This window comes from Mirounga angustirostris, unplaced genomic scaffold, assembly GCF_029215605.1.
Source record: "Mirounga angustirostris isolate CCGP_5_RB_7025 unplaced genomic scaffold, mMirAng1.0.hap1 SCAF_7, whole genome shotgun sequence".
Classification (NCBI taxonomy): domain Eukaryota; kingdom Metazoa; phylum Chordata; class Mammalia; order Carnivora; family Phocidae; genus Mirounga; species Mirounga angustirostris.
The window spans coordinates 72,576,174-72,594,433 of record NW_026991715.1 but is presented as its reverse complement, the minus strand read 5'-3'; the positions used below and the strand labels follow the sequence as shown (position 1 = coordinate 72,594,433).

At 33.9% G+C, this 18,260-nt stretch overlaps 1 long non-coding RNA gene across 12 annotated transcripts in view; it reads left to right on the top strand.

The window, feature by feature from the left end:
* LOC123860012 (uncharacterized) overlaps positions 1–18,260 on the top strand; it is a 164,100-nt gene that overhangs the window by 69,953 nt on the left and 75,887 nt on the right. For 9 of the 12 annotated variants that reach the window (XR_010413141.1, XR_010413138.1, XR_010413140.1 and 6 more), the window contains one exon: positions 7,197–7,264. The exons of 2 other annotated variants lie outside the window; for them this stretch is intronic. This is a non-coding gene — a long non-coding RNA (uncharacterized LOC123860012). Of the gene's footprint in view, positions 1–7,196; positions 7,265–15,784; positions 15,893–18,260 lie in introns of all 12 variants that reach the window. One more of the 12 variants, XR_010413144.1, reaches the window with a different exon arrangement.

Genomic DNA, 18,260 nt, shown 5'->3' with positions numbered 1-18,260 from the left:
CTGCCAGTTCAGCTTTCTTTTCTGCCCTTAGAGCATCTATGTTGCCATTAATTGATCTCTCCATTCTAGCTATCATCTTCATAACTGTTACCCTGAAGTCCATTTACGACATCTTGGTTATATCTGTATCCATTTGTAAATCTGTGGCAGAAGTCACAGTCTCTGAGTCTTCCCTGTTTTGGGGGTACCTCCTCCTAGTCATTTTGTTGAGGGATGGTTGAGGGAGTGTACAGAGTCTAAATTATTGACCACAACCCAAGCAAGATGCACCTGTTTTATAGGGACCTTAGGGTTGTCTGCCTCTTGTTCTCCCAGCCTGTCTTCTGGGGGAGGGGCCTGCCGCTGTTACTCAGGCAACCCTGTTTGGGCGGAGTTGCCCTGCCCCCTGTCGGGGGGGGATGGGTTCAGTGAAAACCAGTTTTTTGGGGGCTTTTGTTCTCTGGTGGCTTTCCTTGGCAGCTTTCTGCGTCTCTTCCGAGAGTCAGAGCAGAAGAGACCATTTCCAACCCTCTGCCGCAGAACAGAGAGAGTGCAGTCTGTTCTTTAGTGAGCTCTCTAGGCCACACTATCTCCGTTTCTGTCTGTGCTGGTATAAACTGCAGCGTCCTGGGTTGTGCGCCCCTCATCATTACATGATCTTTGGAAAATCCTTGTCTTTTTAGTCTCTTTTCTTCTCATCTGTAAAATGGGGTTTTGAGGGTTATTGGGAGGGTTGAATGAAATCATCCTGGTGAAAATGTTTTGAACTGTAAGTTTTCATACAAATACAAAGCCAGGATTATAGTATTCTATATTACTAATTGTAAAGCCATTAGTTTAGTAATATATTGGAAAGGAACAGGTCAGTGCTCTTTCTTCTGTTTCCACGCAACCTCAGGTCTGGAGACACTAGGTCTATTTATTACTAGTTTGGCATCACATTACTAATATTTTCATAAATGCAATTTTGCAGAACTCTTGTTACCATGAGCCCAAATTTTAGAGATCACTTTATGCCTGTAATACATTGTAGAAGTCCTTTGAATGAATGTTTCTTTTCTTTTTTTTCCCCTAATTCAAATTTATTTGGGTATGTAAACTACAGAAACAGTTATGTAATAGGTTACTCACATGGTTTAATTCTTCCTGGTTTAATCTGGTGTTTCCCAGAATATGGAATAGTCTTGGTTACCAGTTTGTTTATTTCATTCATCTCTTCTAAAAAGAAGAATATAAACTTGATTAGTTATGACATGTAAGTTTTATGGCATGAGTATATGAAACAAATTATCTAATTATTTTTGCCCAGTAACATTCTAAATCTATAAGAAAAATACCTACTTCATATTTCTTAAATTTGTTTCCCTTTCTGATGTGATTTTTGAGGATATTCTGGAGTTACTTAGCTCTTTTTTTTTTTTTTTGTCTTAAATATCTAATTCAGTGTACTTTGAAACAATGGAGATTATACTCTGAAACCTACATTAAACAAATAAGCTAACAAAAATTAAACCATCACAAGAGAAAATGTGAAATGGAAGTGTGTAATCAAATAAATGGGAAAAAGAGGCTTGAGAAAGATTGTAGAAGACTAACAGGAGATAGCACTAGTGTGTTTCTTACTTGGTGGTTGTTTTCTTTCAGGAAAAATCTTATCAGCTGGAGAGTTGCTGTTTTCTTTGAAGTAAGCTCTGGTTTCTCTGAAATCAGATTTTGTATTCCCCAGGCTCCACTCTGCAATGCCAGCGCAAACATACATTAGCAGCTGTACAACACTTTAAAGAGTTAGCAAGAATGTATCAAGCAATTACTTATTCCATCTTAGACCTTTAGACGTTTTTTAAAAAAAGTCTATAGAGTTTTAGGGAGAAGAAAAATAAGACAGTCTAAATACACTTCATGGAAAAAAATATAAAATGATAATGTAAATTAATTGAAAAGATTGCATTCTATCAGTGAGAGATTCAGGAAAACATTCCTGTTGTTTTATAAACAAATGATATGATGGTTTCTTTTTCTAGTTTGGTAGATAGGTGCTATTCTAGTGAGTTTTTTGTTAACTAGTGCATTGTATAGTGAAATAATTCTGAATAAAATGGTGAGATCTCTTTGATGATGTGACGTGCTCAGATTATTCTGTTCTAGTTTCTAAACTTCACAGAGGGATACTGCTGGTTTAATACTTAGTATTGTGGCTATGCGTGTCAAGTGTCTCTAACTTTATATTACTGTTTGTGGTGCAGTGGAAAGATGGAGTCAGAACATCTGGGCTATGGTCCTGGTTTTTCTACTTACTAGTTTTGTGTCTGTGACAATTCATTTAACTTCTTTTGCCCTCAGTGTCCTCATGTGTAAAATAGGGCGAATACTACTTACCCATATAACTTAGAGGGTTACTATCTAGCTTAAGTGAGAATTTATGTGAAAATGCCTTTAAATTGTAAAGTGCTGTTAGATATAGAATGAGAAGGGTTATAAAGGAAAAAGGAGAGGCGTGTGGGTGGCTCAGATGGTTCAGTGTCTGCCTTCAGCTCAGGTCATGATCCCAGGGTCCCGGGATCGAGCCCCACATCGGGCTCCCTGCTCGGGGGGAGTCTGCTTCTCCCTCTCCTTCTACTGCTCCCCTGCTTATGCTGTCTCAGTCTCTCTGTCAAATAAATAAATAGAAAATCTTTAAAAAAAAAAAGGAAAAAGGAAAAATTAAATTGTTATTTCTGTTTACTACATTCATATGAGAGATAATAATCATAATACTTATTAGGTAGGGTGGGATACTCCAGAAAGGCATACTACTTTGTCTGTTGTCTGTACAGGATTAGAGGGAAGTTTAATATAGGACATAGATTTTAGGTCATATATATTCTTATATTTGAAATTGATTTCAGCTCTAGAGTCTTGTAATCCTACTTTTTAATCTTTTTGTTTATCTGTATACCATGTATGAAGATAATTTGAGTGTCTATGTAGTTGTGTGCAGTATATTTACATGTAATGCATATATATATATGTATATGTAGTGTCTTCATGAACCAAAGTACTGCAACAGGCATGTGAAGTGATAATTCCTTTTAGGGAGAAAACTTTACTCATTCATTCATTTTTGTGTTGTTTTTCTGTGCCAGGTACAAGTTAATTGTCCTGGCTCCAATATTTGAATGCATTATGAAAAGTTGGCTGTCAGTTTGTTGTTTGCATAACTATTGGTTTCTATTCACATTATGAACCATTTCAACAAATCCTCAAAATCTTCCCTGGATGTAGGTATTATTAAGGATGCATTCTGTTTTCAGTTTATTACCTTAAATTTATACATTAAAGAGACAAATTGGTATACAAAAGAGATAAAAATGGTGTATTTCTTAGATGTACAGCTGCAATTTGAGGACTGTCTTCTGGTGTGATGTATACAGTCAGTCACCAATTTTTTGAGGACCAATAGAAAACAGGAGAGATTTTCTAAAAGTGAAAGAAACAATCAGTATTTTGTTCTTACTACTGTTCATTTATTAAGACATATTTATTGATCGCTTGCCCTAAGTCAGACAGTATGGTAGATGCTGAGAATAAATCAGGAGTAAATTCTAGTGGAGAACATGAACATTAACCAAATAATTTCAGAATTAAATTAAAATACTTGTAAGTACTAAGGAGAGGTATGTAGTTTTGTGAGAAGAGACAACAGTTGAGAGAAATAGAGAAAGTAATAAATTTATATTTGAGTGATAAAAAGAAGTGGGAAATTACCCTATGTAATCAATAACATTATTACATTTATCTTACATAGCACAGACTTTGATAAAATTATAGATGGAAGTAATTTTCCACTGGCAAGGTATAAACAATTTTGATGTAATAAGGAATTATATAAAATAGTTTTTTTTTTAAAGATTTTATTTATTTATTTGACAGAGAGAGAGGCAGTGAGAGAGGGAACACAAGCAAGGGGAATGTGAGAGGGAGAAGCAGGCTTCCTGCGGAGCGGGGAGCCCGATGTGGGGCTCGATCCCAGGACCTGGGATCATGACCTGAGCTGAAGGCAGACGTATAAAATAGTTTTTAAAAGTTATGTTAAATATAAAAATTGGACCATAAGAGTAAAACCCCATGGTTTCATATGCTTGCAGTTGGTGGAATAAATCCATATGCTAAATTATTCTCTCTTTACACATGTCACTTTCTTGTACACAGTGTTTCTTTGTCTTGAAATGTAAGAAAATACAACTTTGGAAAGATAGCCAAAAATTCTTTTTCTAAGATATTAATGCAAGCATTAAGAATTTATATTATTGAGTACATGAGGAGAAGGAATGGAAAAATGAGGGGGGGCGGAATCGGAAGGAGGGATGAACCATGAGAGACTATGGACTCTGAGAAACAAACAGGGTTTTAGAGGGGAGGGGGGTGGGGGAATGGGTTAGCCCGGTGATGGGTATTAAGGAGGGCACGTATTACATGGAGCAGTGGGTGTTATACGAAAACAATGGATCGTGGATCACCACATCAAAAACTAATGATGGTATTGTATGGTGACTAACATAACATAATAAAAAAAAAAAAGAATTTATATTATTTTTTCATTAATGTTTTTACTTTTTGAAATTTAACTTTATAAAGAGAACCCATTAGTTTTACTTTAAATTTGTCAGTTTTGCTTTGTTACATGAGCTAATCATACTGTTGTTTGAATTCAGAACTTATAAGAAATTTAAAAAATTAAAAAAGATTTTTAGTTTTATAAAATATTTATTTTTTTAATCACAGCTTAAATCCAAGCTTAAGATTCCTTAAAATTAATTATTTAGCATTTTTGATTGTTAGTTATACTGTTGCATAATGTTAGTAGATCTGCTTCCATGTTTAATTCAATATGTCAGTCGCAAGAAGCTCCAACTAAAATATTTCTTGAGCTTAAATGGAATAAAAGAGGTATTTTAATAACATTTAAGTTCTTACTGATGAGTGAGTGGCAGGTAATTTACAAATAATTTCAAGTTTATATGCTATCAGTGTTTCCTAAATTTGCAGGCAAATTGGCCAGACTTTATGACAATACCTCTCACTTCATTACTCCTAGAACTCCCAAATAAATTTCATTTTTTAATGGGTACCAGAGGTAAAAATTACTTGGTAGGTTGCAAGCTGGGAGAAGAAAAATGTATGTCTTTGAGTTCTATATTTTAAATATGAAGATAGTGCCCTTCTGTTCATTTTTCTCCCATCTTGTTTGGCAATTTTTAATTTAGAGTTATCAAAAAGTAACAAATTTTTTCATGTTCAGTACTTGGTATAGAATATTTAGTATTAGATGTTACTAGAAATATCAAGCTGAAAATACGTTTTCTCTCTTCTCTTTCAATCCTTGGACTTAAAAAAAGTGTTCCTTTAAGTAGCCCTGTATTTAACAACCAGCAGTGTTATCCTTGCTTTGAATATATAATAGAATATGAAAGGAAGTTGAGTGTTTCAAACTACATTGTAATTTTATATTCAAATACACCATAATCTTATCTATTAACTCCGGGTTTATGGTGGTCTCCATGAGGGTTAACTATTATAGTTAGGATTAAAGAACCATAAAATGCTTTTTTCCCCCCTCTTTGAGTAGGGGGCATTCTGTTCCCTAATGTCCAGTCCTTGTACTCCAAGCTTGAATTTTCCCCTATGCTATTTTTAGGGTGTACATTTCTTGGTTGTAATCATTATCAACTTTACACAGTGTGGCCAAACCATTCACTTAATGTTCAGTAAGAATACTGCCCACCCCCCAGCAAGGTTGGGAAGTTAATTTCAGGAGTATTTGTTAAGTTCTGTACGTATTTTATGAAAGGTAATAGAACTAAGAAATGTCTTAATAATTTTGCCACAAAATAAATTAAAAAGTAAGAGATAATTACCACCATTTCTTGCCTTTTGTACCACCAGCCAAAATAACTTAACCTCAAAGCCTCACCATTTAATAATAGTCATGCTGCTTAGTCAGAACAGATCGTAAACAGTTAAACTTCTCTTCTTTGCTCTGGGTGTTTCTGTAACACACTTTGTGATGTAACTAAAAGTTGTGTGCGTGAATAGCAAAGGAGACCCAATTCTTCCACATTCCTTGGATGCATGATAACATGGGTAGATCACTGGACAAATTGGGATCTCAGGTTAATGTTACACATGTGAGTAGTTGTATTTGCCTTTCTTTCTAAGGATGCTCAGTATTTTTGTAAAAGGAGGCATAAATATTCACTAGAACTACGCATAAGTTTTACATTTTTGTGAATTAAAAACATTTATGTGAGCAAAGATGCAGTTTATATAGTGAATCACATATTCTGTTCAGGATCTTGTATTATCCACAAGAAAATTAACAACCTATTAGAAGAGCTTTCAGCTTTCAAAAATGAGGTTTTTTGAGAGCCATGCACCACTGACTAGCTGATCATATATTTAATCCTCTATTTTTCTGTCTATCTGATGGACAATGAGACAGCAATTAAGGGAATTTGGATTTCAGGTGTGCAGGTTTTTGACACTTTGATACAAAGGAGTGATTATTCTAAACAACTTATTAAGTATGTATGTAAAAGAATAAATGAAACTTGAAAAGTTCCCATCTTAAAAAAATTGACAGTGAATGCAGAGATTCTATGGGTCATCCTGTACAAATGAGCAAACTTGGTGAATAGAACACAGAAAGTTAATACAAACTGGTATTAGAAAGTTAATATGAATTGCCTGGACCCTGGTCCAGTGCTATTTTCACTATTTTATTTAATATACTTTTAATACTTCTAATTAATCTGTACGATAAACACATGGTCATTTCCATTTGGTATATTTAGAATCTAAATAAAATAACACATTTTTGAAATTTCATTTGGACCTTTGAAAATTGCTTGTAAAAATCAAGTTAGAAACTATGCAAGTATATTGTGTCACAGTTTTTGCTGTGTTGTCTGCTTTTCTCAATGTTTATATACATATATATGTGTATATATATATATATTCATTGAGACTATTTGTATGAGAGTTGATCACCTGGGTTTAGGTCTATAGGAATGATAAAGATTTAAACACTGTTTACTTTCAAAAAGTTATTTAAAAATTTAATAAATACTTCAAAGAAATGAAAATGAAACATTTGAAATAGGAAATATTAGAAAAAGTATTAGTCAATTTTAACAAAGTGTTTTGACATATTTGATTTATATGTTTTTTTTGTTTTAAAGAAATGAAAGATCCCAGAGACTGTTGAATCCCTTCACATTCCATTCCCACCCACCTTACTTCTCCAGAAGTAAGTAACCATTATCCTGAAGTTGGTGTGTATTCTTCCTCTAAGTTTTTATATTTCTATGTATGTATGTATCCATAAATCATATAGACCTGCTCTGCCAATATGGTAGCCACCAACCACATTTGAGTCTTAAATTTAAATTAATTAAAATAAAATACACTCAGTTCCTTAGGAACACTAGCCACATTACAACTGTTTAATATCCATATGTAGCTCAGGCTACTGTATTGGATGGTGCAGATACAGAACATCTTTATCATTGTGAAAAGTTTTCATATAAACCATTGTTTGCATGTTTTAAACTTCATACGAATGATATTATACTATTCATATTCTGGAGCTTATTTATTTATTTTTTAAAAAGATTTTTATTTATTTATTTGTCAGAGCACAAGCAGGGGGAGCGGCAGGCTGAGGGAGAAGCAGGCTTCCCGCTGAGCAAGGAGCCCTGTGCGGGACTAGATCCCAGGACCCAGGGATCATGATCATGACCTCAGCCAGAGGCAGATGCTCAGCTGACTGAGCCACCCAGGCGTCCCGAGGGAGCTTATTTTTTTCACTATTATGTTTTTGAGATTTGTCTATAGTGACACACGGATTTATGGACATTTAGACCATTTCCAGTTTTTAATTGTTAAAATAATGCTGCAATGATCACTTTTATGCATGTTTCTTTACAAATACGTGTGAAAGTTTTTTTAGGGTATGCATTTCTTGGTTGCAATCATTATCAACTTTACACTGTGTGGCTAAATCATTCCCTAAAGTACCTATATCAGTTTATGCCTCAACCAGCAGTATGTAAGATTTCCTTATCTTTACATACTTGCTGATACTTAGACTACAGACTATATAGACTATAGTATCAAATGTTATTTTGTTTTAATTTGCATTTACCTAACATTTAGTGAGGATGAGCAACCTTTCATATGTTTATTGGCCATTTGGAATTTCTTTTCTGTGAATTGCCTATTTTTATTTCCTTTTTGTTGTTGTTTTCCTTTTGATTTAGAAGTTCTTTATAATAATTCATTTTTGGTTGTATGCATTATAAATTTGTCCCATTTTGTATCTTATCTTTTTACTTTGTTATGTGGTCTTGATATATAGAAGTTTTAAAACTCACTGTGTAAAAAGTTTCAGCCTTTCACCTTAATGCTTGTACTTTTTTTGTGTCTTGTCTAAACAAGCTTTTCCTTAGTTGATGCCATATGACTAATTTCGTATTTTTTTCCCTAAAAGTGTTATAATTTTGCTTTCTAGATTTAAGTTTTTAAAATCATCTGGGATTTATTTTGTGAGCCAGTGATCTGATTTTTCCCCATATGTGTAACTAATTTTCTCAGGATCATTTTTTAAAATAGTTTTTCCTTTTCCCAGTGATTTGTATTGTCAGCTTTTTCATTCATCAGATAGCCATATATATTTCATCTGTTTCTGGGTTCTCTATTCTGTGTGGTTGATTTGTTTATCCTTGTTTATCTTATATCATCTGAATTGTAAGAGCTTTATAATATGATGAAGGCTGTTTCAGGTAAGTCTTGCCACCTTGTCCATCTTCTTGAAAATTGTTCTATTTTCAGTATCTTCTCTCACATGTGAATTATAGGGTCCTATTGTCAAGTACTGTTAACAACCCTCATGGGATTTCTTTTGGAATTGAATTAATAAAGTTAATTTAGTGCAAATAGACATTTTCATGAAACTTAGTCTTCCTGTCTACCAGCATAGTATATTCTCATTCATTTGTGTTTCCATTTATGCCTGACAATAAAGTTTTATAATTTCCTTTATAGGGGTCTTACTCTGATTTTGTTAGACATACTCTTAGGTACATTATGATTTTGTTTCTGTTGCTAATGAGATCTTCTATTACATTTCTACTTGGTTATTGTTTGTACATAGGAATGGTATTAAATATTTAGATTTTGATCTTGTATCCAATAACCCTGTTGAACTATCTTTATTAGTTTTGGCAATTTGTAGAATCCCTGAGATCTTTTACATAATAATGTTATCTGAAAATAATGACTATTTTTTTTTCAGTCCTTATTCTTTTAATACTTTTAAAGTTGGTTAGCATTTCCTATACTTAGGAAAGGTTGAATATAAGCAGTATGTAGTAACAAACATTCTTACCTTGTTTCTAACTTTAAAGTAAATGCTTTTAAAATTATCCCATTAAATATCAGGTGAGGGAAATTTCCTTGTACTCTTAACTTGCTAAGAGATTCTTATAAAAGGTGATGAATAGACATTGAATTTTTTTCCTGTATCTTTCTAAAAGATCATATGAGTTTTCTTTTATATGTTGATGTGGCAAATTACATTAATTGATCATTGAGTTCTTGGGATAAGCCTTACTTGATCATGATGTAGTTTGTGTAGATACATGTAAGTATTTGTGTGTACATACGTAGATCTGTAGATGATATATATAGACACACAGCATTATTAAATTGATTAAATTTGCTAATATTTTGTGTAGAATTTCTTTTATTGATGTTAGTATATTTGAATGTCCTATTGTGTTTTATTATACAGTTTTTGTGATTTTGAGCATAAGATTATACTCACTTTATAAAATGAGCTCTTTATAAAAAGAACTTTCTCTATTTTTTCTATTCTCTGGAATATCTTATTTATTTTTATTTTTTTAAGGTTTTATTTATTTATATGACAGAGAGAGACACAGCAAGAGAGGGAACACAAGCAGGGGGAGTGGGAGAGGGAGAAGCAGGCCTCCCGCAGAGCAGGGAGCCCGATGCGGGGCTCGATCCCAGGACCCTGGGATCATGACCTGAGCTGAAGGCAGATGCTTAACGACTGAGCTACCTGGGCGCCCCTGGAATATCTTATTTAATATAAGGGTTATCTGTTTTTTTAAGATTTGGTTATACTTGTCTATAAACAACAGACTTAGCCTGATGCTTTCTTGTGGATAGATATTTACCGATTTAATTTTTTGATGTTTATGAATATATCCAGGTTTTCAATATTCTTCTTGAGTCAGATTTTGGTTATTTATACAGAGTGTCCCAAAAGTCTTAGTGCAGTTTTAAATTTGAATGACTTAAAGGGTATAAATACCATAGACTTGTATAATTATTTGGAAGTTAATTTAAATTTCTTTTTAAGTTTTATGTTTTTTGAATCATAAATTAAAATTTTCAGTTAGTGTTTTCCATCTTTAGTCACAAGAACTGAAACAAAATACTGTAATTAAACATTTATTATTAAATTTCTTAATAGATTTTTACACTTTTTTTTTCTTGTGCACTTTATTGAACAAATCAGGTTATTAATCTGTAAATTTTCCCCTTGTGTTGGGGATTTTGAAGACCACCCCCAGGCTCATTGATTCACTACTAGGCTCATAGGATTCAGCATGTAGTTGTACTCTATGCTGTGATTTATTATAGCAAAAGGATACAGAGCAGTATCAGTAAAGGGGAAAGGCAAATGGGGCAAAGTCTGGAGGAAGGAAACCAGGCATGAGTCTTTTCCTAGTTCAGTTACACAGGTTGTACTTAATTCCCTCAGGAATGAGTTGTGACAACTATGTGAAATATTTAAAAGGAAAGCTCATTAGACACTCAGTGCCCGGGCTTTTTACTGGAGGCTGGTTATGTAGGCATCTTCTGCCTGGCATGTACCAAAATTCTAGACTTGTAGAAGGAGAGCAGATGTCAAGTATAAACCACATTGTCCACTGTACAAACAGGTTAGGCACATTGAGCAGTCTTATCTGTTCTGGGATTGGTGGGAACCCTGCTGAAATAAAAATTCCAGACACCAGCCAAAGGCCAGTCTTGCAAACAGACTTTTCAAAGGATAGCAGTTTGAATCTTGCTCTATTAACTCCTTTTTGTACACCTACCTTCAGGATTTTGCTAATTGCATCTGACGTGTTATTAAATGTGTTACTCTGTGTCAATTCCCTATAAACCAGTACTTAGATCTAGAGGCTTACACAGGCTTGATTTTTTTTTTTTTTTTTTGGCAAGAATATTTCATAGGTGGTATTGTATACTTTCTTTTGTATCACACCAGGAGGCATATAACATGTGGTTGCTCTTTTTGTGTGTGAATGTTAAGATTGATCAGTAGTTTCAGGTATTGTCAGCCTGGTCTGTACATTGTTAAATTACCCCCTGTCTAATGATTTTAGCACCTGTTGATGATCATTGCCCAGATTCATCGTGCCATTCAGAGTTGTAAAACCTAACTTTCTTTTTCATATATAATTGCCCTCATCAACTATTTAGTTTTTCTGAGGTACAATTAATAAAGAAAAGACAGGAAAAATGCATCGTTTTTTTCCTTTTATTTAGTAGTTTTCAGAATACTAAGTTGGTTCTCTGGCATCCTGCAAAGGCAATTATGAACATTCATTTTTATTTATTGCTATGAACGTACGGATTTTTAACACATTTAATATTTTAACCCGCTGATACTATCTTTTTCCTAAAATTGTCCCATCTTTTGCCATCTCTAAGTTAGCTTCTGAGCCCTTTTGACACACCACCATCAGCTTTTGATAACTTTCTTGTTTTCTGGTACAGTAAAGTATTTTTGGTTCATATTGTCTGTTTTGTACCCTAGAACTGGGATCAGTTTCTACCCTATTTTCTTTTAGTGCAAAAATTATATTTAGAGACCACAGTTTAGATGATGGGGTGGGTGCTCAGTGGCCTGGACTTGTCATGTTTCTAGGCCTTTTTAGTGGAAATATGAACAGGTAGGAAATACAAACTTTTTTAAAGGAAAATACTTCATGAGTATATCCTGATATTTCCATTTCAAATTTGGGATTACAAGGGTTTTTAACTTTTCTTGGTTTTGTATTTGTGGTTTTTTTCTTTTATGCTGAAAATGTTGGTTCCTCATGACCTTAATATAATTAATTGCTCTTTGTATATTAATATCAGTATACCAACACCAATGCCATTACTAATAATATGGTTACTGAAATAGTTTACAACTTCTTTGCAGTTCTTTTGGTCCTTGTTGTATATCTCACTGATGATTTGTAATCAAATTACTCTGTTTTTAAGTCACTTGAAATAATTGTTTTCTGTGTGTTTGTTAAACCCATCGACTTGATACATGGATTAGTTTGATTTTATTTTCAAACTTTTGGGAGCACTTTTAAAATTCTTTTTTTTTTTTAAATTTTATTATGTTATGTAAGTCACCATACAATACATCATTAGTTTTTGATGTAGTGATCCACGATCCATTGTCTTCGTATAACACCCAGTGCTCCATGCAGTATGTGCCCTCTTTAATACCCATCACCGGGCTAACCAATCCCCCCTCCCCCCTCCCCTCTAAAACCCTGTTTGTTTCTCAGGTCTATAGTTGCACTTTTAAAATTCTTGATTCAATTTTGTTTTATAATTATGTCAGATATTTACAATTTCATATTAAAAATCTAGAAAATAAGATAAATTTGGATAAGTCTGGCTTCTATCCTTCCTTCACCTTCTTTTTTTCTTTTCCACAGACGAATAATTTAGGGATCTTTTGATTGATATCTATCTTTTTAAAAAAAATGGAACCAAATGTGTGTGTCTAGGTATTTCTATTTCCCCTCTTAGATAAATACATGCATACTATTCACACTATTCAGCACCCAGCTTTTTTCATTTAATATTTCCTGGAGATCATACCATAATAGTATGTAAAAAATCTTTATTAGGATCTGTTTTTTTTTATCTGGCATGGGATTACCATACCATGCATGTAATGTAAATTCAGACCTTAAACCTCTCTTCAGGTTTTGCTCTTTCATGGGAAACTTTTTTCCTACATAGAGCTTTTGGCAGAGAGACAGCTTCCTTGCTTCTCTTCTGGGCTTGTGAGCAGAGATTTTGTTTTTGTTTTTAACACTCTTTTTTTATAGCGTAAGCAGTCTTTTGATTATCTAAACTTTTTACTCGGGTATCCCAGTTATTTCATTCTCCCTTACTTATGTGGGCCCCAAACTATGTATTCTGTCCCTACATATGGACCTTAACACCTCAGCTACTGGCTCTTACACCATTTCAACTCTGTACTTCTCTAAGTTGTCATGCTCTCAGCTTTGACTCTTGTAACTCTGGCTTTGAGTTCTCTCTGTTTTGGGAGCCTGGATATTTCTAAGCTATGTATTCATTTTTTTGGTTGTATTTTTTCCACCATGTCTTTGTGTTTGGAGCAGGAGAAATTCACTTTGTCATGTTCCCAGAAGTAGATTGACAGCATTTATTTCCTATCACTCCTGTCTGTCATCCCTTTTTTGTAACTAACTGGCTGAAGGAATATACGCACACATTCACAAATAAGAAACAAGTTTTTAAGACATACTTTGTGACTGAAATTATGGCATTTCCTACCAAACTGTTCCCCCCCCTTTCTCTCGCTTGAAAAGATTATTAATCTTCTGTAATAGTTATTATAGGTGTTTTTTAGTACATTCTCTTTTTCTCTTCTCTCTCTTACTGTTTTCCTCTTTTTTCATCTTCCTCTAAATCAAAGAAAAATCTGTGTTGAGAATCCAGGTCAACTAATCTTAGTGCTTTTTTCAAAAGGGCAATAAATACAGTCATGAGGCTTTTTACACAACATTATGGTGAATATAAATTCTTTCTAATAAAATAGAAAAAAATACCTAAGTATAATTTGTACTCAAGTGCAGATTCTTGGTTCAGGGTATTTTTTAAGTTGTTGAAGAGCCTTTATCCAATGACATTCATTCCTGTTTGATTTTATGTCTTTGTTTCACTTGTGCTGCCCTCTAACTTGTGTCCTCCCTGTTGCTTTCTTTTATATTCCTTTATTTGCGGTGCAGGTGTTTCATTAAAACTGTATCAGATATTGGCATGCCAAAGAGGAACTTTTCTAGTTCATACATTTCACCTAGGTCTTTTGCTGTTCATTTTTGCAAATTAAAATATAGAAGCAATATTAATACCAGTAAACAGCTTAGAAATGTACAAGTCATAGTTAAATCTTCAGATCGCTTAAAGAGGTTTGTAGCTTTCAAATTCTCCTTTGGGGATGACATATTTACTTAGAACTTTGACTAGAGGTAAGAATTTTGCAAAAGTATTGGAAAAATTGTTTCAACTATTTTTGAGTTCCTTAAGTGATAAAAATAATAGTAATTTCATTCCTACTTGTTTTTGTTAGCTTTTAACTCATATTATTTATAATGTTTTAACCAGAGTGAAAAATAATGCAAGAAAGACTATTAAATCTTTCTTTAGACTACTTTAAGTGGTTCCAAGGAAAGTTAACTTTCAGGGTATCCTAAAGGATATTATCATTACGGTTTTCTTTTTTGTTATAAGACTTACTTGTAAAGAAACTTTGAATCATAATACTTTTTCAGTTCTTTTTTAAGAGAACACTTAGAAAATCCAGTGGAAAAATGGCACACAGTATATAAACCTGTGCATTGATCAGCAAATTTAAAAGTGCAATGTTTTCTAACTGACCCTTGATTCAAATTATATGAAATCATACAGTGTATACATTTACTAACATGTTTAGTGAAAACATGAGGAATGTGAGAGAGCTAATAAGAATTTTAACTTTTTTTTAAATCTCAGTCTATGGCATTTGCTTTCATTTTCTTCACACATTTATGATATCATCTGTGTCAAAGTTTTATCAACTTAGATTTATAAATATGTATTATATTAAATGTACTTGAGTATAGTATATACATTTGTATATGAATTTGTATGTGGTGACAATAAAACACACATCAATTCACAAATACGAAACAAGTTTTTATCCAAGGTCCTGTAGTTGTCACTCTCCCACAGTGGTGTGGAATTAAGAAAAAAAAAAGCTCCATTTTCCATCTAATTAAATTTGCCAAAGCAGTTTCTTTCATTCACATGTTTAAAACAGGAGCATGTCTTTTCTCAGAACCTATAAACTGGCTAGTTGAAAAACTGACAGCTCTGTGAAGAGGACACAACCTTATATTTCGTTTCAGGCAGCCAGAGTTTTAACTACAGCTCTGGTGATGAGAATGGGAAGGTTTCACACAGCAACCTAAACAGATAGCATAATATCTCCATTGCTATCCATGTTGTTTCCTGCTTCAGCATTTTTCATATATGTCCTACACATCGCATTAATAGAAACTCAACCAGAAAACTGGGTTTTGAGTTACTTGGTATCTATCACAGTCTGTGGTAATGACTACTATGAATCACTGAGGCATGTGGAAGGATTTTATCTTTAAAAAAAGTACTGAATGTATTACAAAAATTTAGGAAAGGGCTACATTTTAGAAGTACACTAATTTGGACAGAATATTTCAGTCATTGGGTTTCTTCTCGTAATTTTTTCTGTATGTAAGCTGCCTTACTGAAAATTGGCACCATTTAATGAAGCTATGTGTATTTACAGTAAAGAGGAAGCTAACTAAAGCAAACACTTAGAAAGTGACCTATGTACATGCATATTGCATATCCTTTTTCTGGCAGGGAATTGACTGTCTCTTTATCATGCATCTAGGGATCTTGAATCCTTATAAAGGGATCAGAATCAGGAGAAAAGTTGCTGTGCTTTGAGATGCCTAAGATGAATACTCAATACAAAAAGAAAAGTATCACAAAAGTCATGGTATGTAAATTAAGAGTGCGTGGGAGCAATTATTTTATATGGCAAAACCAGAAGGACATTAAAAAAACCTTATAAGGGTGCCTAGGTGGCTCAGTGGGTTAAGCATCTGCCTTCAGCTCAGGTCATGTTCCCAGGGTCCTAGGATCGAGCCCCACATCAGGCTCCCTGCTCAGTGCGGAGCCTGCTTCTCCCTCTCCCTCTGCCACTCCCCCTGCTTATGTCTGCTCTCTCTCTCTCTCTTAAATAAATAAAAATCTTTAAAAAAATAAAAAATAAAAACCTTATATTTCTGTTTTCAATTCATGAACAAATGAATGTAGCAAACATGTTTATCTTTTGTTTTATTTTATTATTTTTTAAAGATTTTATTTAGGGGGAGGGGAAGGGTCAGAGGCAGAGGGAGAAGCAGACTCCCCACTGAGCAGAGACCCTGACGCAGGGCTCTGTCCCAGGATTCTGGGATCATGACCTGAGCTGAAGGCACACGTTTAACCCAGTGAGCCACCCAGGTGCCCCAACATGTTTATCTTTTAAACATAATGCATATATTAAGAGGATGCCTTACTACTTCTATATAGTCAAGGTAGGGAGACATAGCAGAGAAAGAAGGGAATAGTAGCAGAAGTGCTTGAATAACAACAATTTTTACAAAAATGGGACTTTTTCCTATAAGGGCCAAGACATTCCATATTCCCAGTTCTGATTTCTGATTGAATAGACTTCTTGCAAAAGTATATTTTCCTGGACTCTAGAATTTATAGGGTGGGTTTAGCTAGCATTGACAACACAGCAGTTTCTTTTTTTTCACAGACAAGCCTGCTTGATCACAGTAAGACATAAACAGAATGCTTTGCTAATTATTTACATAAACACAAAATGAAATGTGGGTTTTGTGTTTATTTCATATTACTGTCTATAAATGAATAAAGGAATTCAGAGTTTCTTTTTGTGTGTTTCACTTTGATTTTATTAACTTTCAAGATACCTAATAATGATATTTAGAAAAGAGATATTTAGTCTAGGAGAAATAATTTTTTCCAGCATGAGGATACTGAATTTCTTTATGTTCAGATCATAGTCATGTTGTTAGCAATAATATTATTAATCTTCTGTAACAATTTTGAGAAATGTATGCTGTATTTGGTTTATAGTATCCCAAAACATTCTTTACTTTTTTTTTAACGTTTTTATTTAAATTTCAGTTAGTTAGCATACAGTGTATCGTAGTTTCAGGTGTACAATATAGTGATTCAATACTTCTATATATCACCTGGTGCTCATCACAACAAGTGCACTCCTTAATCCCCATCACCAATTTAACCCATTCCCTCACCCACCTCCCTTTTGGTAACCATCAATGCTCTACAGTTGAGTTTGTTTCTTGGTTTGCCTTTTTCTCACTCTTTTTTTCCCTCTTTTGCTTGTTTGTTTTGTTTCTTAAATTCCGTGAAATCATTGTGAAATCATACGGTATTTGTCTTTCTGTAACTGACTTATTTCACTTACCATAATACTCTCTGGCTCCATCCATGTTGCAAATGGCAAGATTTCATTCTTTATTGTGGCTGAGTAATATTCTAGTGTGTGTGTGTGTGTGTGTGTGTGTGTATACACCGTATCTTCTTTATCCATTCATTGATTGGGCTGTTTTGATAATTTGGCTATTGTAGATAATGCTGCTCTAAACATCAGGGTGCATGTATCCCTTTGAATTAGTATGTTTGTATCCTTTGGGTAAATACCTAGTAGTATTGCTGGATCATAGGGTAGTTCTGTTTTTAATTTTTTGAGGAACCTCCATATTGTTTTCCAGAGTGGCTGCACTAGTTTGCATTCCCACCAACAGTGCAAGAGGGTTCCTTTTTCTCCACATCCTCGCCAATAACTGTTGTTATTTGTGTTTTTTTTTTTTTTTTTAGCCATTCTGACAGGTGTGAGGTGATATCTTATTGTAATTATTTACTTGGTTTTAAAGTTGTAAAATAAATTCAGAAAATTTGTTTGAGGAGAGCATTTCCAAAGTAATTCATAACTAGTTGAGTAAATAACATTTTGAAATAAATTTTTTTTTTTTTTTTTTTTTTTAAAGATTTTATTTATTTTTTTGACAGAGAGAGACACAGCGAGAGCAGGAACACAAGCAGGGGGAGTGGGAGAGGGAGGAGCAGGCTTCCCGCAGAGCAGGGAGCCCGATGTGGGACTCGATCCCAGGACCCTGGGATCATGACCTGAGCCGAAGGCAGACGCTTAACGACTGAGCCACCCAGGCGCCCATTTTGAAATAAATTTATGTTCTCTTAAAAATTAGATGTCCAGCAATAGCCATATTTATACATGCAATTATACCTTATTACAAAATTTTATATGG